Source organism: Phyllobates terribilis, unplaced genomic scaffold (assembly GCF_046119375.1).
Source record: "Phyllobates terribilis strain yellow unplaced genomic scaffold, ASM4611937v1 Scaffold_200__1_contigs__length_3551848, whole genome shotgun sequence".
Taxonomy (NCBI): domain Eukaryota; kingdom Metazoa; phylum Chordata; class Amphibia; order Anura; family Dendrobatidae; genus Phyllobates; species Phyllobates terribilis.
The window spans coordinates 1,732,605-1,755,505 of record NW_027362960.1 but is presented as its reverse complement, the minus strand read 5'-3'; positions in this window follow the sequence as shown (position 1 = coordinate 1,755,505).

Here is a 22,901-nt window from a genome sequence, read left to right as displayed (position 1 = left end):
ACCAAAAACTGCGACCCACCAGTCTCTTGGTCTCAGAGATTCCGGGATGACCTGCCAACCGAGATTCATGACACTCAACAAACAAATCTCTCCTAAAGGTCCCAGGCACAAACAACCTCCCATGAGGAGTGTTAGAAGGGGCATTCTCCTGTGCTTTAAGAATCTCATTTTCCAAAACGGAGTCCAAAGCAGCTATCACAACACCTTCTTGTAAAATGTTCTCCTCTTTCTCAGCACCGACTATGGGAGAAAAACTGCGAGACAAGGCATCCGCCTTAACATTCTTAGTACCAGGGATGTAAGTAACGGAGAAATTAAACCGCGAGAAAAACAGTGCCCACCTAGCCTGACGGGCATTCAGGCGCTTGGCAGCATCAAGATATATCAGATTTTTATGATCCGTAAGAACCTGAACGGGAAATTCCGCACCTTCCAAGAAGTGGCGCCAGTGTTCAAATGCGAGTTTAATAGCCAATAATTCCCGATTACCAATATCGTAATTCAGTTCAGTCTCCGAAAAATTTTTTGAAAAAAAGGCACAGGGATGTAATCCATCCCCGTTATCCTGAGACAATACTGCGCCAACCCCCACAGAGGAAGCATCAACCTCAACCAAAAACGGCCTAGTAACATCAGGCTGCATAAGGATGGGAGCAGAGGTGAACCTCTCCTTGAGATACACAAAAGCTTCAATGGCCTCAGAAGACCACTGAATCGCATCAGCACCTTTCCTGGTGAGATCAGTCAGAGGTTTGACAATACTAGAAAAAATTTTTATGAATTTTCTGTAGTAATTGGCGAAACCCAAAAACCTCTGTATTGATTTCAAACCAATAGGCCTAGGCCATTCCTGCACAGCCTGAACCTTAACCGGATCCATCTCAAAACCTTTGCTGGAGATAATGTAGCCCAAAAAACTAATTCTCTGTACAGCGAACTCACATTTCTCCAGCTTAGCAAAAAGCGAATTGTCCATTAATAACTGTAATACCTCACGCACGCTCCGCCAATGAGACTCCAGATCCGGCGAATAAATCAAAATGTCATCCAAATACACAACCACATTTTTGCCGATCAAAGGTCTAAGGATGTCATTAATCAGATTCTGAAAAAATGCAGGAGCATTAGTAAGACCAAAAGGCATAACCAGATTCTCAAAATGACCCACAGGAGTGTTAAAAGCAGTCTTCCATTCGTCACCCTCCTTCATGCGCAACAGATTGTATGCCCCCTTAAGGTCAATTTTAGAGAACCACTTGGCCCCCATTAACTGGTTAAACAGATCAGGAATCAATGGCAGTGGGTAAGGATTGCGTACAGTAATTTTGTTAATCTCACGAAAATCCAGACAAGGACGTAAACCGCCGTCCTTTTTTTTTTACAAAAAAAAATCCAACCGCCACAGGAGACTTAGAGGGCCTAATGTGACCGGCGGCCAAACTTGTCTGTATGTATTCCTCCAAAGCCTTCCTCTCAGGAATAGTAAGGTTAAATAAACGACTTTTAGGAAGAGTCGCTCCAGGGACAAATTCAATAGAACAATCATAGTCTCTATGGGGAGGCAAAACCTGCGATTCCTTCTCAGAAAAAACTCTCCAAAAATCCTGAATAGGAACAGGCCATTCTCCCCTATCCAAAGCTGCAATACGCCCGTTACAACACTTGTCATAACATTTATGGCTCCAGGATTTAATTTCACTGGTAGACCAATCCAGTACAGGATTGTGAAATTTTAACCAGGGCAATCCCAATATTACTGGAGAAGGCAAGTTATTCAAAACTACCAAATCCAATTTCTCATGGTGAACACCATTAATAGTGAGAGGAAATTCACAGACCTTGAGAGTAATATTCTTCAAAGGGGAACCATCCACAGAAACCACAGCAATGGGGGATGATAAAGGTTCAGGTTTTAAATTGAGTCTTTCCACGAATCCCCCATCAATTACATTCAGAGTAGACCCACAATCGACAAACACCCGAAATTCCATTAATTTTTTCTGAGCAATCGTGGAAGCAGCTAAAAATATACCCTTGGAATTTAAACAGGCAATACGGGCGTGACTGACCATTTTTTTTTCTTTCTTCATACGAAGCTCACAGCCTTTAATCAAATGACCAGATTTTCCGCAATAGAAACACAAGCCTTCAGAAAATCGACGGTCTCTTTCTTGAGAGCGAGGTGTCACCGATCCAATCTCCATCGGTTCACCACTGTTAGTACACACATTCTCATAACCAGAAACTGACATAGCAGAGAATTTGCTCTCATTAACCCTTGCACGCAGTCTTCTATCCACCCATATAGCTAATTGCATAGCCTGTTGCAAATCTTCAGGTGTAGGATAAGCAATTAGCAGGTCTTTAACCCTTTCACTGAGCCCAGCAAGAAATAGACTTTTCAGAGCAGAATCGTTCCACCCTGTTTGAGTAGACCAACGACGGAAATGAGTACAATATTTTTCCACATTACCTGATCCTTGTTTTAAACGTCTCAACTCAGTCTCAGCTGATGCGACACGGTCAGGATCATCATATAATAGTCCCAAAGCAGAAAAAAAACTATCCACTGATCTGAAGCATGTATCACTAGGTTGCAAAGAAAAGGCCCACTCCTGAGGCTCTTTGCGCAAAAGTGACATTATGAACCCTACGCGCTGGGATTCATCCCCAGAGGACTTAGGTCTCAAACGAAAATACAATAAGCAAGCATTTTTAAATGAAAAAAATTCTCGGTGTTCACCAAAAAATAAATCCGGCAAACATACCTTAGGCTCCAAGAAATGTGCTCCAGGACAGTTACTCACGTGCTGACGGAGCTCGGCCACCTCCAGAGAGAGTCCCTGCAGGCGATGAACCAAATTCTGAACCGACACCATGATGGAACAGAAAAATCTTTCCTTAGAGAATTTGCAGGCTGGACTTACTGTTATGTTCTGCTACCAGAGCTAAGGAAAGAGAGGAGATCTGTCCCTACGATAGAACTCAGCTTAATCCCTACGATGTAACAGGGGACCTGATCCTGCGATCAGACCTGCTAAAGTCCTAAGCTAGTCTGTACGGAGACCTATAGATGTGGGGAAGGAATCCCTACAAGTACTAAGGACTGGGAGGAATATGGGACACCTCCTAACAGAAATAGTAGCAGACAGACGAACAAACAAAATATATAGAACATAGAGGTCAGTAGACCAAGCAAACTAACAGAGCAAGACACAGAGCACAGGCTAGCTAGAAAGTAGATATACAATGAAGTCCAGCAAAGCCAGAAGGGCGAAGCAGGCTTAAATAGGCCAACAAGGTCATGTGACCAGCAAAGGAAAAAAAAACTAAGAGCAAGGTTCTAACAAAAACACTATTATTTTTTTAAATAAATCCTTTACACTAAATGACAAGTACAGTAACCAACACTGTCACTGTACTTCATATATATGTGACTGACATGTTTCTATCTATCTAATCTATGTGTGAAGCTCTATTCTTTCTGTTCTAAATTGTCGGGTACCGCTGCTGAATTGCCGGCCGGCTTTTTTAAAGAGACGGTGCATGAAAACACTAATATTTTTTTTAATAAATCCTTTACACTAAATGACAAGTGCAGTAACCAACACTGTTACTGTGCTTCTTATATGTGTGACTGACATGTTTCTATCTATCTAATCTATGTGTGATGCTCTATTCCTTCTTGTCTAAATTGTCGGGTACCGGTGTATGCCGCTGCTGAATTTGCCGGCCGGCTTTTTTAACCGGTTCAGGACCGCCCACTGTACATAAACGTCGGCGCTGCCCGGGCTCTGTGCAGCGCCGACGTTTAAAAATGGTGGGTGGTCCCGCAGCGCTCAGGACCCCCAGGGTCCTGCTAGCGCTGCGGTACCGGTTCAGAGCGATAGCTCTGACATGTGGCATCATGGGGACCTGAATGGATCAGGTCCCCATGATGTTAACCTGTTCCTATCTCCTAGATGCCGTGATCCATAGCGATCGCGGCATTTAAAAGATAGTAACAGCTGGTGGTCGGCGATCGGGACCCCCCACATACCTCAGGAGCGGCGGGGATCCCGGTGCTGTGAACTCTGACATCATTGAGACCTGATTGGCTCAGGTCTCGATGATGTCAGCGTCACACCAGCCAATCAGAGAGATCACCAGGGAAGTTTGTTTTAGCAACAAACTTTCCCGGGCGATCTGCCTGATAAATACACTGTTTCTCCTCCGATCTCAGTGAGAGAGCAGAGGAGAAACAGTGTGACAAGAGCTGTGTCAGCCTTGCCACTGTGAAAGTAAAAAAAAATAAATAAAAAAGAAAGTAAGAGTTAGGGTTAGTCAGTCCTGTCAGATCTATCAGTCAGTCAGTCCTGTCAGATCTATCAGTCAGTCAGTCCTGTCAGATCAGTCAGTCAGTCCTGTCAGATCAGTCAGTCAGTCAGTCCTGTCAGATCAGTCAGTCAGTCAGATCTGTCAGTCAGTCAGATCTGTCAGTCAGTCACTCCTGTCAGTCCTGTCAGATCTGTCAGTCAGTCAGTCCTGTCAGTCCTGTCAGATCTGTCAGTCAGTCCTGTCAGATCTGTCAGATCTGTCAGTCAGTCAGTCCTGTCAGATCTGTCAGTCAGTCAGTCCTGTCAGATCTGTCAGTCAGTCCTGTCAGATCAGTCCAGTCAGTCAGTCCTGTCAGATCAGTCCAGTCAGTCAGTCCTGTCAGATCAGTCCAGTCAGTCAGTCCTGTCAGATCAGTCCAGTCAGTCAGTCCTGTCAGATCAGTCCAGTCAGTCAGTCCTGTCAGATCTGTCAGTCAGTCAGTCCTGTCAGATCTGTCAGTCAGTCAGTCCTGTCAGATCTGTCAGTCAGTCAGTCCTGTCAGATCTGTCAGTCAGTCAGTCCTGTCAGATCAGTCAGTCCTGTCAGATCTGTCAGTCAGTCAGTCCTGTCAGATCAGTCAGTCAGTCCTGTCAGATCAGTCAGTCCTGTCAGGTCAGTCAGTCCTGTCAGTCCAGTCCGGTCAGTCCAGTCCGGTCAGTCCCGTCCGGTCAGTCCCGTCCGGTCAGTCCCGTCCGGTCAGTCCCGTCCGGTCAGTCCCGTCCGGTCAGTCCCGTCCGGTCAGTCCCGTCCGGTCAGTCCCGTCCGTTCAGTCCCGTCCGTTCAGTCCAGTCAAAAAATCTAAAAATAAAATGGCCCGTCAGACTTATACCGCAGAGGAGGTGTATGCCCTGCTGTGTTCTGACACTGATGACAGCGCAATCTCAGATGGAGATATGGATTTTGAGGGCTTTAGTAGCGGCGACACTGAGAGCTCAGAAATGAGCAGTGATTCTGGTCCATCCTCAAGCCCAAGGACCAGTACAGCAATAGCGGCAAATAGCGCTACTGGAGAAACGTCTCCAAATCAGGGAACACTGCCCAGTACAAGCGCTGTCCCTGCTACTAGTGAATTGGCGCACCCCAGTGTACAAGGGGCTTTGCCACATGATCTAGCATTTCCCAGATGGGAGGCTTCGGATTCGGCTGCTCCATTCAGCCCTGATTTCAATGCCATTCCTGGTATAAATGTGGAGGTGGAAGATTTTGGACCAATTCATTTTTTTTATTTGTTTTTTACAGACAGCTTGCTAGAGCATATTGTCGTGCAAACAAATTTATATGCATCCCAATTCATAAGCCAGAATCCCCGATCTTACTATGCTAGGGCAAATTTATGGACACCAACTAATGTCCCGGAAATAAAAAAAAATTTAGGACTTACATTTGCCATGGGGCTTGTTAAAAAACCGAGCATTCGATCCTACTGGTCCAACCACCCTGTTCAAGCCACCCCTATGTTTTCAGTCATTCTGCCTAGGACCCGTTATGAAATGCTCATGCGGTTTTGGCATTTTAACGACAATAGTCAATGCCTGCCCAGAAATGCCCCAGAACATGACAGGTTATATAAAATTAGACCCATCATTGAAAATTTGTCAGAAAAATTCTTAAGCCTCTACACCCCAACACAAAATATTTCTATAGATGAGTCCCTTGTAAAATTCAAAGGAAGACTGCACCTCAAGCAATTTATCCCATCTAAAAGGGCAAGGTTTGGAATAAAGATCTATAAAATGTGCGAAAGTTCAACCGGATACACATCCGCTTTCCGCATATATGAGGGGAAAGATAGCCAGCTAAACCCACCAGGATGCCCTACTTATCTGGGGACAAATGCAAAAATTGTTTGGGAGCTGATAAGTCCATTTTTTCAAAAAGGCTACAATCTATATGTGGACAATTATTACACCAGCATACCCCTATTTAAAAGTCTGGTTGAACACAACATCGGGGCTTGTGGGACCATCCGTAAAAACCGTCAGGGGTTTCCACAACCATTGGTCAACCAAAAGTTTCAAAAGGGGCAGTCAGGGGCTGTACGCAACGGAGAGCTGCTTGCCCTGAAATATAGGGATAAGAGGGATATTTTTGTCCTCAGCTCGATCCACACAGATGCCACAAGGGCCACTGTAGAACTAGGATCCACCACTCCGAAGCAAAAACCTGTGTCAGTCATTGACTACAACAAACACATGGGGGGTGTGGACCTTGCAGACCAGGTTCTACAGCCATACCAGGTATCAAGAAAGTCCTATACCTGGTATAAAAAGTTGGTTATTTATTTGTTTCAGGTGGCCACATACAATTCTTTTGTGTTGTACAAAAAAGCAGGAAATTCAGATCCTTTTCTTGATTATCAAGAAAAGGTAATTGAAAATCTTGTCTTTCAAAGTGTTAGCCCCGCTCATCCATTAGAATCTGAGGATGTGAAAAGACTCACTGAGCGACATTTTATTGCACTTATTCCAGCAACGGAAACAAGAAGGAACCCCCAGAAAAGATGTCGTGTATGTACTAAGAGAGGAATGAGGCGTGATACCCGCTACTATTGCCCACAATGCCCATCATTGCCAGCCTTATGCGTCACTGACTGCTTTAAAATCTTCCACACAGAACCACGTTTTTAAACTTTAAAAATGTATCCCAAATTGTCATTCAAACATTTGGTTCATTTAGTGAATGACACATTCGAGTAGAGCTCACTTAATTTCCAGGGGGGGGTTCTCCAGAATCTAAACCTTCCATTGCGTGCTTGTTTCTGGAAATCATCCATTGAGTTAAAATGGTCACTAAACCCATAGATGAATTCCCAGAGGGGTGTCATTTCCAAAATGGGGTCACTTCAGGGGGGATTCTTTAGCTCTGGTACTCTGAAAAGTGCCAGAACAGCATAATCCCCCCTGAAGTGACCCCATTATGGAAATGACACCTCTGTGGGAATTCATCTATGGGTTTAGTGACCATTTACCTATCTACTTATTTTCCCACCACTAGATTAATTTATACAGAGGAGTAGATTGTAAAATTCGGTCACTTGTTGTGGGTTTCCTCTGTTTAGGCACCTCAGGGGCTCTCCAAATGCAACATGGCGTCCGCTATCCATTCCAGTCAAATTTCCATTCCAAAAGTCTAATGGCGCTCCTTACCTTCCGAGCCATGCCGTGCGCCCAAACAGTGGCTTTGCACCACATATGGGGTATCAGCGTGCTCAGGAGAAATTGCACAACACATTTTGGGGTCCATTTTTTCTGGCTGCCCTTGTGAAAATTAAAAATTTGAGGCTAAAGTAGCAGTTTTGTGTTAAAAATGTGTTTTTTTATTTTCACACTTCAACATTATAAAATTCTGTGAAGCCCCTGGGGGTTCAAGGTGCTCACCACACATCTATATAAGTTCCTTGAGGGGTCTAGTTTCCAAAATGGGGTCACTTGTTGGGGGTTTCCTCTGTTTAGGCACCTCAGGGGCTCTCCAAATGCAACCATTTTTTCTGGCTGCCCTTGTGAAAATTAAAAATTTGAGGTTAAAGTAGCAGTTTTGTGAAAAAAAGTTAAATGTTCATTGTTTTCTTCCACATTCCAAAAATTCCTGTGAAGCACCTGAAGGGTTAATAAACTTCTTGAATGTGGTTTTGAGCACCTTGAGGGGTGCAGTTTTTAGAATGGTATCACTTTTGGGTATTTTCTGCCATAAAGGCTCCTCAAAGTCACTTCAAATAAGATGTGGTCCCTAAAAAAATGTTTTTGTAAATTTTGTTGTAAAAATGAGAAATCGCTGGTCAACTTTTAACCCTTATAGCTTCCTAACAAAAAAAAATTTTGGTTCCAAAATTGTGCTGATGTAAAGTAGACATGTGAGAAATTTTATTTATTAACTATTTTGTGTGACATATCTCTCTGATTAAAGGGCATGAAAATTCAAAGTTTGAAAATTGCAAAATTTTCAAAATTTTCACCAAATTTCCGATTTTTTCACAAATAAACGCAAGTGATATCGAAGAAATTTTACCACTATCATGAAGTACAATATGTCACAAAAAACAATCTCAGAATCAGGGGGATCCGTTGAAGCGTTCCAGAGTAATTACCTCATAAAGTGACAGTGGTCAGAATTGTAAAAATTGGCCCGGTCACGAAGGCAAAAACAGGCTCTGGCGCGAAGTGGTTAATATTAAGGAGCAGGAATTCTCCGCATGATGCTATAATCAAGAAAACATGAAATTCTCTCCTGCCCAGTCAGTCTGCCCGATCTGTTACACCATGATTACCAAAACCTCGACTCATTCCACTGCCCACTTGTATTACCACTTACCCGGCTCTGCTTGGCCCCTGTTACCAGGCCATTGGCTTGTGTGACTACAAGTGCACACTTCTGACCCGGGAGTCCCTGTGGATTTTCACAGCCCCTCAATTTGACATAATGAATTTCAGTGACACAGAGGATTGTTCGGCTAGACTGAACAAACTAGCATCTATTTTTGATAATAAATCGTCAGTGGTGACAACAGAACCGGATGAATTTAAAGATCTCATGTTCCAGATGGAAAACAAAATGACCAGAGAACTTAAAGTTTGGTGGGATCTCACAACCTTGGACACATATATAAAAAAGGAAATGATCCCTAGTGGTCTGCGTTTAAAAAAAAGTCGCCACCACTATATACAATGACGGTTTTCAAGAAGATCAGAATGCGATTCTTAGTCAATGTTCACTGAATCTTATGCACCTCATAATCAAACATGAGGAACTGGAACTGACTTAAATTAAATTGGATATTAAAAATATACAATCGTCTTTGGGGAAATATGTGCAACTAATAGAATTTAATATTTGTAATGACAAACTGAAATCTAATTTGGCCAAGTTGGAGAACACCATTATGGATATAAAAAAGATCCAAGTTCAAAAGAGACAGTGAGGACTATGCGCAGAACAAGATTTATAGTTGGAAGAAACAATTACCATCCATCTTAAAAAAAACGCTCCCACAAACGTTTTCAGAGATCTGGAAGAGGGAGTTTTAAGGAGCATGATGATGTTACGGATAATTCTTTTGTTGCCACCTCTGATGATTACTCAGATTCATCTATGAGTTCAATGGGAGAAATGCAACAATTGTATTTTATCAAAAATAAATTATCTAGTGCTGGTGGAACGATTACAAATAACGGAGGAAGAGGGTGTGGCGCCCCTGAGGGTTCGGTTGCCACAGGGGGGTACTGTATCTTGTGAAAGAGGTGTGGTATCTCCTCTCCCAGGTTAGGATGGAGCACCTGTCAGGACCCCACCTCATCACTCAACACTACACACTCCTGTCCTATGGGGGCTGGTATGCACTAGGGTGCTGCCCCAGCAGGATAATGGAGATGGGGGAACCAAAGATAGGGGGAACCATGTAGTGGGTGAGGGTGGAGGACGCACTTTTAGGTTACACTTGTAGATACATATTTAATAGCCAGTCATCTTAAGTTCAAGGTTGTTTGATTGTGGTCTTCACAGCTGGCAGTGGCCTTGTGTAGGAGCCTGCAGCGTGCTGGAGATGCACGGTCCCCGTGCTCTGGCCTTGAGAAGAGGAGCGGGATAGAGTTAACGGAGGTCTCTACCCGGTCAAGGTCCCTGCTTAAGAAGGCCTGGAGGGGAGCTGAGGAGGAGAGCTCCGCAGGCAAAAGGATCCCAGGGAATACGGACGGAGCGGCATACGCCACCTGTACTCTCCATTCTGGCCTAGTCAGAGGGACTCCTGCTGCAAGAGGGGTACTGGCCCCCAATATCTGACTTTGTTACTTCACGTCTCAGTCGGAAAAGCCTGGAGGCTAAGTGGTTCCCACCAGGTAACGGACGGAGCGGAGTCGCCACCCGTGCCCTTGTTCTGTGTATAGCCAGAGGGAGACCCAGCCTTGCAACACGCACCGCACACGGACAGGAGAGGCCCAAGCGGGAGATTTCTAGGAACATGCTGGTGCTGGGGGTCCTGATAGACGCACCTGAACTACCGGGGTGTGCCGAACCCCCTTCTCTGGTGGCCACAGCACGCCAAGAGGAGGAAGGAGAAGCCTTGCAGCTGACCTCTAACAACGTGAGTAAAGCTTGGAAGACTACATCCATTGCCTCCGGTCCATTATTGCAGCGCGACACCACACCGCACCACTGCACCTACTACGACTCCCCTCATCCTCCTTTTTCCTCTGCCCTGAGGCCCTGCTCCGCCTGTGGGGAGTAGTACTACCATCGGCTGCCACAACATCCCGCCTCAGAGGACTGCAGCAGCGCTGGTGGCGCATCACCAGACACCACAGGTGGCGTAGTCATTTATCCACTCATAATTGCCACTCATCAACTGGCCCCTATTTTTAATGTGTGCGCCCTGGGCACGGACCGGGCCGAGGCCGCGACTTCATCCCCATTCTACCAACTGGGCCCGCCGTCTCAGTACACCCCTTTCCCAGGGAGGGCTAGCCGCTACTGAAACAGCTAGTGGCGGGTCACACAAGGGCGGGACGTAAGCGTAAATGCAAACAAGTACCCAACACAGAGCAAAAAACGCCATTATTAGAGTCACCTGTTTGGAATCTCTCTAGCTACATCTTATCTGAGAGTCAAATTTCTCTCCTGGCTAAAGGCCTGAGCTTTTCACCTTCTAACGAATTCGACATTTTCAGAACAGTTCTGGATGTTAACAAACTAGCACGTAACCTCACCATCCGATGTCATTTTATGGACATGAAAAATCCACAGAATACAGCTTCAGAAGAAGTTTCTCCTAGGACAAGCCAGGATTCCATGTTATTATTCACAGAACAACAGTCTTTATTACAAATGAAACAATTCGAGACGGAATCTTTAATTCCAAATGTAAATTTAAATGAGGACTTTCGGGCTGGTAATCCTTTCTTTTACCCACTTCAGTCCAGACCATTGGTTCTGGATCAGTTCCAGGACTTAATTGAAAAAGAACTAGTGGAATTAAAGAATGAATTATCTTCTACTAATCATTTGGACTCTAATCTGACATATAGAGAAAAAGACGCTCTGAAAAAATGAAAAGATAATTCAGACATACTAGTCCGCTCAGCGGATAAAGGTGGCACTATAGTACTGAATGCAGGATTGTATAAAAAATTGAATTTGATGGATTTAGAAAATAGGGATGTTTATTTGGAGTTAGCTAGAGATCCTACTGTTGAGTTTAATGCTGCTATGTATAATCTATTAAACGAAGGTTTGCACTGAGGGGCCCTAAAAAAAAAATTCATGGAATATTTATACGTAGATCACCCAATTGTTCCAGTTTACCATTCGCTGCCAAAAATACATAAAAATATTTTCCCACCACCTTTAACCCCTTTACTACCCAAGGTGGTTTGCACATTAATGACCAGGCCAATTTTTACAATTCTGACCACTGTCACTTTATGAGGTAATTACTCTGGAACGCTTCAACGGATCCCCCTGATTCTGAGAATGTTTTTTCGGGACATATTGTACTTCATGATTGTGGTAAAATTTCTCCGATAACACTTGCATTTATTTGTGACAAAAACTGAAATTTGGCAAAAAATTTTAGAAAATTTAGCAATTTTCAAAATTTGAATTTTTATGCCCTTAAATCAGAGAGATATGTCACACAAAATAGTTAATAAATAACATTTACCACATATCTTCTTTACATCAGCACAATTTTGGAACCAATTTTTTTTTTTATTAGAGAGCTATAAGGGTTAAAAGTTGACCAGAGATTTCTAATTTTTCCAACAAAATTTACAAAGCCATTTTTTTAGGGACCACATCACATTTGAAGTCACTTTGAGGGGTCTTTATGACAGAAAATGCCCAAAAGTAAGACCACTCTAAAATCTGCACCCCCAAGGTGCTTAAAACCACATTCAAAAAAATTATTAACCCTTCAAGTGCTTCACAGAAATTTTTGGAATGTGGAAGAAAAAAATTAACATTTAACTTTTTTCACAAAAATGTTACTTTAGACCCAATTTTTTTTATTTTCACAGGGTTGACAGGAAAAAATGGACCGCAAAATTTGTTGTTCAATTTCCCCTGACCACACAGATACCCCATATGTGGGGAAAAACCACTGTTTAGGCGTACGGCATGGTTCGGAAGGGAAGGAGAGCCATTTGACTTTTTGAAAGTAAAATTTGCTTGAATAATGAGCGGACGCCATGTTGTGTTTGGGGAGCCCCTGATGTGCCTAAACAGTGGAAACCCCCCACAAGTGACACCATTTTGGAAACTAGACCCCTCAGAGAACCTTTACAGAAGTTTAAACATGGAGCCATGAAAATAAATAATCAAACTTTTTCCACAAAAATTATGTTTTAGCCCCAATTTTTTTATGTTCACAAGGGTAAGAGGAGAAAATGGACCCCAAAAACGTTTTGCAATTTCTCCTGAGTACGCCAATACCCTATATGTGGGGAAAATACAGTGTTTGGGTGCACGGCAGAGTTCAGAAGGGAAGGAGCACTGTGTGACTTTTTGAACGCAAAATTGGCTGGAATTGAGGGCGGACACCATGTCACGTTTGAAGAGCCCCTGATGTGCCTAAATAGTTGAACGCCCCCACAATTGACCCCATTTTGGAAACTACACCCCTCAAGGATTTTATCAAGGGGTATAATGTACATTTTCAACCCGGTACGACACATAATTTGATAACATTAGGTCATCATATTGAATAAGTTGTCATTAGTCTTGAGCACAAGTGCTCGCTACTTGAGTTTGCATCGTGTACTCGGGTATGCACCATGTATCGCACGTGCTCGAGTGACATGCTCGAGTCCTGCCCACATGTTTCAAGGTTATTAGACACCCAAAACAAACATGCAGGGATTGCTGGTGCATGGCAGGCAATCCCCGCACGTTTTTTTTGACTGTGAAGCATATGGGGCAGAGACTCGAGCACCCGCGATACTCAATGCATACCCGAGCACCCGATGCAAACTCAAGTAGCGAGCACTTGTGCTCAACACTAGTCGCCATATTGACATCTTTTTTTTTTTTGCTTTTGAAAAAAATCCCAACCCTAGCACAACCCTAACACTAGAGTTTATTTTTTACACCGTTCCTTGTGCAGTATAAGTGATTAGACGACTTTATTCTTTGGGTCGGTGCGATTACAGCGATACCAGAATCCTATCTGGTTTTTATGATTGACAGCTGTCTGACACTAAAAGACGCATTTTTTTGCAAAATCTAGTTTTTGCATCGCCATATTTTGAGAGCTATAATTTTTCCATATTTTGGCCGACAGAGTCATTTGACAACTTGTTTTTGCGGGATGAGTTGACGTTTTTATTGGTTCCATTTTCAGGCACGTGACATTTTTTGATCGCTTTCTATTCCGATTTTTGGGAGGCAGAATAAGCAAAAACCAGCAATTCAGGAATTGTTTTTTTAAATTTTTTTATGCTGTTCCGCGTGTGGTAAAATTGATGAGGTTGCTTTATTCTTCGGGTCAGTACGTTTACAGTGGTACCACATTTACATCTTTTTTTATGCTTTGGCGCTTCTACACAATAAAAGCTATTTTCTAGAAAAAATTATTTTTTTGCATCACTTTATTCTGAGAGCTATAACTTTTTTATTTTTCAGCTGATGGAGCTGTGTGGCAGCTTGTTTTTTGTGGAACAAGATGACGTTTTCAGTGGTACCATTTTTATTTATATTCATCTGTTTGATCGCGTTTAATTCCATTTTTTGTTTGGCGGTATGATGATAAAGCATTGTTTTTTGCTTTGTTTTTTATTTTAATTTTTTACCGTGTTCACTAAAGGAGTTAACTTGTGAGACAGTTTTATAGGTCAGGTTGTTCCGGACGTGACGATACCAAATATGTGTACTTTTATTGTTTTGTTTGTTTTTTTTCATTATAATATTTATTGATGGGTACATTATATTTTTATTTTTGGTGGATTATTTTTTTACCACTTTTTTTTACTTTTATACTTTGTCCCACTATGGGACTTTCACTTTTTATACTCTGATCGCCTGTATAACATAGGGATGGAGCACCATCCCTGTGCTATACAGGCTGTCAGTGCTGTAGATGCAGAAGATACTTTGGTCATGCACTGTGCATGATCAAAGTATCTTTCTGCTGTCTGGTGACCCGGATGTTGTCATGACGACATCTGGGTTACCATGACAACCAAGGAACCCAGCCTCAGACAGCGCGCGACGGCGGGGAAGAGGTGAGTATGCAGTACTTACCTCCGCAATGCTGTGATCGATTTTGATCGCAGCATTGCGGGGGTTAATGTGCCGGGAGCCGTGCGTGACCACTCCCAACACATAGCAAAAATCAGCTCACACCCGGCGGCGATCGCGCCCGCACAGCCTGTGTGTGGCCGAAATCAACAGGGCGTACTAATACGTACCTGGCTCTTAAAGCCCAGGGTGCAGGTACAGTACGTATTAGTACGCCCTGGGCTGTAAAGGGGTTAAGACCCATAGTGGTGGGGATTGGTTCCCATGGTGAAAAATTAAGTGCCTGGATGTATTTTTACTTACAGCCTCTGGTTCAGGAAACTCCGAGTTACATTAGGGATTCAAAATTCATAGTGACCATTTTTGATGAATTTGAATGGCCAAAAAACTTTGGATGATTGTCCTGTGATGTGGTGGCATTATACCCCCTCAATTCCACAGCATATTGCTTTAGCATGTTTAACCTACCACCTTGACACATACAGTTCGTACACTATAGAAATAAAAGAATTTCTGGTCATAGCAGTACAGTTCCTCTTAGAGCGTAATTATTTTAGCTTTGATAAAAGTTTTTTTTTTTACAGAAAAGAGGAGTCAGCATGGGCAGTAAATGTTCTCCTTCGCTAGCGAACATAGTGATGTGTAGGTGGAGGAGCTTTTCATTTACCATAATGATAACACATATAGTGGACACATTGTGTGGTATGGTAGATTTATTGATGACCTCCTCCTGGTGTGGGGGGCACACAGGAGGAGGTGGTACAATTTGTACAGTACATCAACTGCAATCATTGTAATCTTAAATTCACTTAGTTCTACCATTCATCCAAAATTACTTTTTTGGATCTCGAACTTGAGGCTACCAAGGAGAAAGAATTGGTCAAAATTAATCCCCACAGAAAATCTACAGCCTCAAATTCTATTCTATCAGCTAAATGTTGTCATCCGCCACATATTAAGAGAAATATCCCTTACGGTGAGCTAATACGAACAATACGAAATTGTTCAGATAACATCACTTTTCAGAAGGAATCAGAAAAAATTTGTAACAGACTATCCAATAGGTGCTATCCCGAGTGGTCTTTAAGAAAAGCGAGTAGAATTGTCTCCAATATAAATCGGAAAGATATACTCCGAAATAAACAGAAAAATAACATTAACACATTGGATACTAGGGTAACGTTTTCTACCACCTATAGTCCTCAGTATAATAAAATTACATCTAGAATTAAAAAGTATAACCCTATTATATATCAGAACAAGAAACTAAAAAACCTACTTTCTAATGCCATCCGCTTTGTAGCCAGGAAAGCGCCCGCTCTGGGAACCATCCTTACTCCTGGCTTATACACCAGTGAGACTAATACTGTACAACCAAATTGGCTCAGCACAAAAGGTTTCTTCAGATGTGGAGCCAATCGGTGCAAAGCGTGTCTACACGCGGTTAAAACAGATAGTTTTATGTCCTTAAGTAATGATAGAGAATATAAAATTCATGATTTCCTCAATTGTAATTCATCAGGGGTTATATACCTTATAGAATGCACCTTGTGTAAGGTCCACTATGTGGGTTGTACCACAGGTGCGCTGAAAGTCCGTATCAGAAGACATCTTTCTGATGCGATTAATTTGGAAGCCATAAATACATCAGCAGTATCGAGGCATTTTGCGAGAGTTCATAAAGGTGACACCTCATTCTTTAAATATATGGAGATAGAGAAGGTATATAGATCCACACGAGGGGGGGATCATAAGTGCAAACTTCTGAACCAGGAGTCCCTGTGGATTTTCACATTGGATACCACAGGGGTTAAATTCATACAGGATCTGATACTGCAGTATTAAGAAATATAATTCTGCATTTATTTCCATGCATGTACACTGGGTACGGAAAGTAGTCAGACCCTTTACATTTTTCACTCTTTGTTTCATTGCAGCGATTTGGTAAATTCTAAAAAGTTCATTTTTTTCTCATTAAAGTGCACTCTGCACCCCATCTTGACTGAAAAAAAACAGAAATGTAGAAATTTTTGCAAATTTAATAAAAAAGAAAAACTGAAATATCACATGGTCATAAGTATTCAGACCCTTTGCTCAGTATTGAGTAGAAGCACCCTTTTGGGCTAGTACAGCCATGAGTCTTCTTGGAAATGATGCAACAAGTTTTTCACACCTGCATTTTGGGATCCTCTGCCATTCTTCCTTGCAGATCCTCTCCAGTTCCGTCAGGATGAATGGTAAACGTTGGTGGACAGCCATTTTCAGGTCTCTCCAAAGATGCTCAATTGGGTTTAGGTCAGGGCTCTGGCTGGGCCAGTCAAGAATGGTCACATAGTTGTTCTGAAGCCACTCCTTTGTTATTTTAGCTGTGTGCTTAGGGTCATTGTCTTGTTGGAAGGTGAACCTTTGGCCAAGTCTGAGGTGCAGAGCACTCTGGAAGAGGTTTTCATCCAGGATATCTCTGTACTTGGCCGCATTCATGTTTCCTTCAATTGCAACCAGTCGTCCTGTCCCTGCAGCTGAAAAACACACCCATAGCATGATACTGCTGTTATGATCTGCTACAAGAACTAAGGAAAGAGAGGAAATCTGTCCATACAATAGGACTAAGCTGATTCCCTACGATGCAGTGGGCAACCTGTTCCTTGTGAACAGACCCGCCTTCGTCCGCGGCTAGTCTGAACGCAGACCTATAGATTAAAGGGAGGGGTCCCTAAAAGAACTATGGACTGGGACAAAAATGGACACCTCCTGGCAGAAGTAGTAGCAGAAGAAGACAAACAGACAAAAGTACTTAGTGGTCCAAGGACCAAACAAACTAGAGAGATACAGTAGGTACAAAGCACCTGGCTAGATTAAGAGTCAAAGTAACACTGAAGTCCAGCAAAGCCTGAAGGGTGGAGCTGGAATAAATAGGCACAAGGTCACGTGACCACAAAATAGAAAAAACTAATAGGAGGGTTCTAACAACTGCCACCACCATGTTTCACTGTTGGGATTGTATTAGGCAGGTGATGAGCAGTGACTGGTTTTCTCCACACATACCACTTAGAATTATCACCAAAAAGTTCTATCTTTGTCTCATCAGACCAGAGAATCTTATTTCTCATAGTCTGGGAGTCCTTCATGTGTTTTTGAGCAAACTCTATGCGGGCTTTCATATGTCTTGCACTGAGGAGAGGCTTCCGTCTGGCCACTCTGCCATAAAGGCCCAACTGGTGGAGGGCTGCAGTGATAGTTGACTTTGTGGAACTTTCTCCCATCTCCCTACTGCATCTCTGGAGCTCAGCCACAGTGATCTTGGGGTTCTTCTTTACCTCTCTCACCAAGGCTCTTCTCCCACGATTGCTCAGTTTGGCTGGACGACCAGGTCTAGGAAGACTTCTGGTGGTCCCAAACTTCTTCCATTTAAGGATTATGAAGGCCACTGTGCTCTTATGAACCTTGAGTAATGCAGAAATTCTTTTATAACCTTGGCTAGATGTGTGCCTTGTCACAATTCTGTCTCTGAGCTCCTTGGGCAGTTCCTTTGAGCTCATGATTCTCATTTGGTCTGACATGCACTGTGAGCTGTGGGGTCTTATATAGACAGGTGTGTGCCTTTCCAAATCAAGTCCTATAAGTTTAATTAAACACATTTGGACTCCATTGAAGGAGTAGAACCATCTCAAGGAGGATCACAAGGAAATGGACAGCATGTGACTTAAATATGAGTGTCTGATCAAAGGATCTGAATACTTATGACCATGTGATATTTCAGTTTTTCTTTTTTAATAAATTTGCAAAAAAATTCTACATTGCTGTTTTTTTCAGTCAAGATGGGGTGCAGAGTGTACTTTAATGAGAAAAAAATGAACTTTTCAGAATTTATCAAATGGCTGCAATTAAACAAAGAGTGAAAAATTTAAAGGAGTCTGAATATTTTCCGTACTCACTGTATGTATCTATATACACTGCTCCAAAAATAAAGGGAACACTTAAAACAACAGAATATAACTCCAAGTAAATCAAACTTCTGTGAAATCAAACTGTCCACTTAGGAAGCAACACTGATTGACAATCAATTTCACATGCTGATGTGCAAATGGAATAGACGATAGATGGAAATTATTGGCAATTATCAAGACACCCTCAATAAAGGAGTGGTTCTGCAGGTGGGGACCACAGACCACATCTCAGTACCAATGCTTTCTGGCTGATGTTTTGGTCACTTTTGAATGTTGGTTGTGCTTTCACACTCGTGGTAGCATGAGACAGACTCTACAACCCACAGAAGTTGCTCAGATAGTGCAGCTCATCCAGGATGGCACATCAATGCGAGCTGTGGCAAGAAGGTTGGCTGTGTCCAGAGGCTGGAGGCGCTACCAGGAGACAGGCCAGTACACCAGGAGATGTGGAGGGGGCCGTAGGAGGGCAACAACCCAGCAGCAGGACCGCTACCTCCGCCTTTGTGCAAGGAGGAACAGGAGGAGCACTGCCAGAGCCCTGCAAAATGACCTCCAGCAGGCCACAAATGTGCATGTGTCTGCACAAACGGTTAGATACCGACTCCATGAGGGTGGTATTAGGGCCCGACATCCACAGATAGGGGTTGTGCTCACAGCCCAACACCATGCAGGACGCTTGGCATTTGCCACAGAACATCAGGATTGGCAAAGTCGCCACTCGCGCCCTGTGCTCTTCACAGATGAAAGCAGGTTCACACTGAGCACATGTGACAGACGTGACAGAGTCTGGAGAAGCCATGGAGAGCAACATCCTTCAGCATGACCGGTTTGGCAGTGGGTGAGTAATGGTGAGGGGTGGCATTTCTTTGGAGGGCCGCACAGCCCTCCATGTGCTCGCCAGAGGTAGCCTGACTTCCATTAGGTACCGAGATGAGATCCTCAGACCCCTTGTGAGACCATATGCTGGTGCGGTTGGCCCTGGGTTCCTCCTAATGCAGGATAATGCCAGACCTCATGTGGCTGGAGTGTGTCAGCAGTTCCTGCAAGATGAAGGCATTGAAGCTATGGACTGGCCCGCTTGTTCCCCAGACCTGAATCCGATTGAGCACATCTGGGACATCATGTCTTGCTCCATCCGCCAACGTCACGTTGCACCACAGACCGTCCAGGAGTTGGCGGATGCTTTAGTCCAGGTCTGAGAGGAGATCCCACAGGAGACCATCCGCAACCTCATCAGGAGCATGCCCAGGCGTTGTAGGTAGGTCATACAGGCACGTGGATATATTATATATATATATATATATATATATATGCCTTTTTGTCATTCTAGTAGTAGGGCCATAATTAAGACATGATTTGTTGAAACGCGTAGGTCTGTAAGCTAGGATAGTTGCACATTTGCTGTATTCTTTGTGGAGCAGTGTTTTATATGGCTAATAAAAGCTAAGTTTTAATATTTTTTCTACTAAACAAACCTTTACGCTGGTGTAGCACCCCGAGGGCTCGGCTGCTACGGGGTATTGCACCTCGAACCAGAGGTGTGGTATTCCACCCCCGGGTAAGGATGGAGTGTGGACTAGAACTCAGTTAGCTGCATGCACCACACACACCCCATTTCCGAGGAACAGACCGACGGTACTCCCACTAGAAAGATGTGCAGGTACGACAGCTTCTGTTCCTGGCTGGAGTGGGGAGGGGGGGGAGGAATATCCCAGTGGTGTAGGGGCAGATGGGAGTGGGTTTCTGGGCATAGGAAGGAGCCCATTGGTTGCTAGTCACCTGGGCTCGGGTGTCAGAGGGAGTATAAAAGGTGGGCACCATCTTAGGAGTGAGTTCAGTCAGACAGAAGAAGAGTGAGAAGAGGAGTGACAGGGAGCAGCAGCCCTGTCTGGGTGCTGCCCCTGGAGGGAGCAAGAGTGAAGAAGAAAGGAACAAGAAGCAAGGAAAGAATGAAACATAAGGAAAGGCCCAGAGACATGAAGCAAGAAGGAACCCGAACACGCTAGGAGTCAGCGGGTGAAGGGTTGGCAGATCAGGGTACCGGATCCCAAACTGGTGGAGGCCACTTATCCTCAGCCAGGAACCGGAGGTCGTGGCCACGTCTTGGTGCGACCACTCACTACACCCACCACGAAGGCACGCCACATAGGGTCAGGGAGACCGGAGAAAGGTTTCGCCACCAGAAGGCCCGAGGAAGCTGGACATGGGTGGGTCCCTAGTGGGGACGGCCAGAGAAAGGAACGGGGAAAGGAGTTCAAGGTCACACTCTGGAACTGCCTGGGGGTTGGTCGAGCCCCGTACCTGGTGGACGCAGCATGGCTCGGGTCGTCATCACCTGCAGGACTGACGTTAATAACAACTGTGAGTAAAGCATTGAAAACTGCAATCAGTCTCTGTGTTCCATCGCACCACCAGCACCATAGGTACCGGGACGCTCTTACTATCACTCCCTTCACCCGCACCAGCTGCCCTGAGGCTATACCTCTCCCGTTGGGGGTTATACCACCATAGCTGCACATATATACCATCGGCCTCAGCGGACTGTTTTGCAGTGGCAGCCTTGCGACCGCAAATCAACGGGTGGCGTAGTCGGACACTAATACCATCATACCAATAACTGCCACTTAGTTTGACCACCCTGGGCGCGGACCGGGTCACCGCCACACGAAGACTACTACCCCCATCGGATCCGGCTCCGGGTATCCCCCGCGCGCACGCGCGCCGCACTACAGCACTGGCCCAGGGGGTGAGTCACTGGATCATTTGCACTTTTCCCTTGTCTGGCTACACTTATATTTCGCCCTGGTACCACTTATCTGCATCTCCAGAAGTTTCCCATTTCTCTATTATACTCTTCAAATTACATTTTGAGACTTTCTCCTCCTGTTGTTGCACATATTTTTTTTCCCTTCATCTGCACAGGTATCATTAATCTATCAACTATAATGGCCGTACCAGGTCCTGCAGGTCCTGTATCCCGTACACATGACGTGGGCAGTGCACGGCATGCCGCTAGTTTTTATTCTGAGTGCTCTTATATACGGTGGTAGTTTTACACAATGTTGAGCCTGTGATCTGCAGAATGAAATGTCTGACTGCTAGAACAGAAGTATACGGCAGATTCTACAGCATGGATACATAAAGGACGTCCTGGGGGAATATACCTCCCTCCAACACTCGTCCAGTCCCTGCCTCACACTAGAGACATTTATAATAACTCCAGGACTATGGAGCTGGTCATTTTCTCATAATCTGTGGCCATTATTAGTGATCTCGCATTGTACGGTAATATCACCCTGGAGGTTGTGATGTATTTAGTGTAATAGCGCCATCTAGAATATACAGTATATATCAGGCGATACCATGCTTTCTATAGTTAGTCGTCTTCTGTGCCCTCTATAGCTATCTATTATACTTTATATTTCTTTATAATAATTTATAATAAATTACTCGATAGTTTTACAGCTTTATGATGTTTATTAATCTGCTGTAATTATAAAAGAAAGTCCAACCTTACAGTGAACACAGGTGGAAGTGTCCTCCATGATGGTGTAGGCTGAGGTGGAGCAAGTATATAGTCAGTGGGGGATCAAGATGACCAGTATTCCCCAGGGTTCCTTGTTATCAGGGAGGGACCCTGTGTATGCAATCAAAAGATCTTATCCTCTGACCGGCTGTGTGCCATCAACAGGTAATGATCCTCTGTCCGGCTGTGTGCCATCAACAGGTAATGACCATCCGGCAGTGCGACATCAACTGGTCATCACCCTCCAGCTGTGTGCCATCAACAGGTAATGACCATCCGGCAGTGCGCCATCAACAGGTAATGACCCTCTGGCTATGGCCATCAATAGGTCATCACCCTCCGGCTGTGTGCCATCAACAGGTAATGACCATCCGGCAGTGCGCCATGAACAGGTAATGACCATCCGGCTGTGTGCCATCAACAGGTAATGATCCTCTGTCCGGCTGTGTGCCATCAACAGGTAATGACCATCCGGCAGTGCGACATCAACTGGTCATCACCCTCCAGCTGTGTGCCATCAACAGGTAATGACCATCCGGCAGTGCGCCATCAACAGGTAATGACCCTCTGGCTATGGCCATCAATAGGTCATCACCCTCCGGCTGTGTGCCATCAACAGGTAATGACCATCCGGCAGTGCGCCATGAACAGGTAATGACCATCCGGCTGTGTGCCATCAACAGGTAATGATCCTCTGTCCGGCTGTGTGCCATCAACAGTTAATGACCCTCTGGCTATGGCCATCAATAGATCATCACCCTCCGGCTGTGTGCCATCAAATGTTTTTATCTTCTGTCCAGTTTTGTGCCATCAAGAGGTAATGACCCTCCAGCTTTGGGCCATCAACAGGT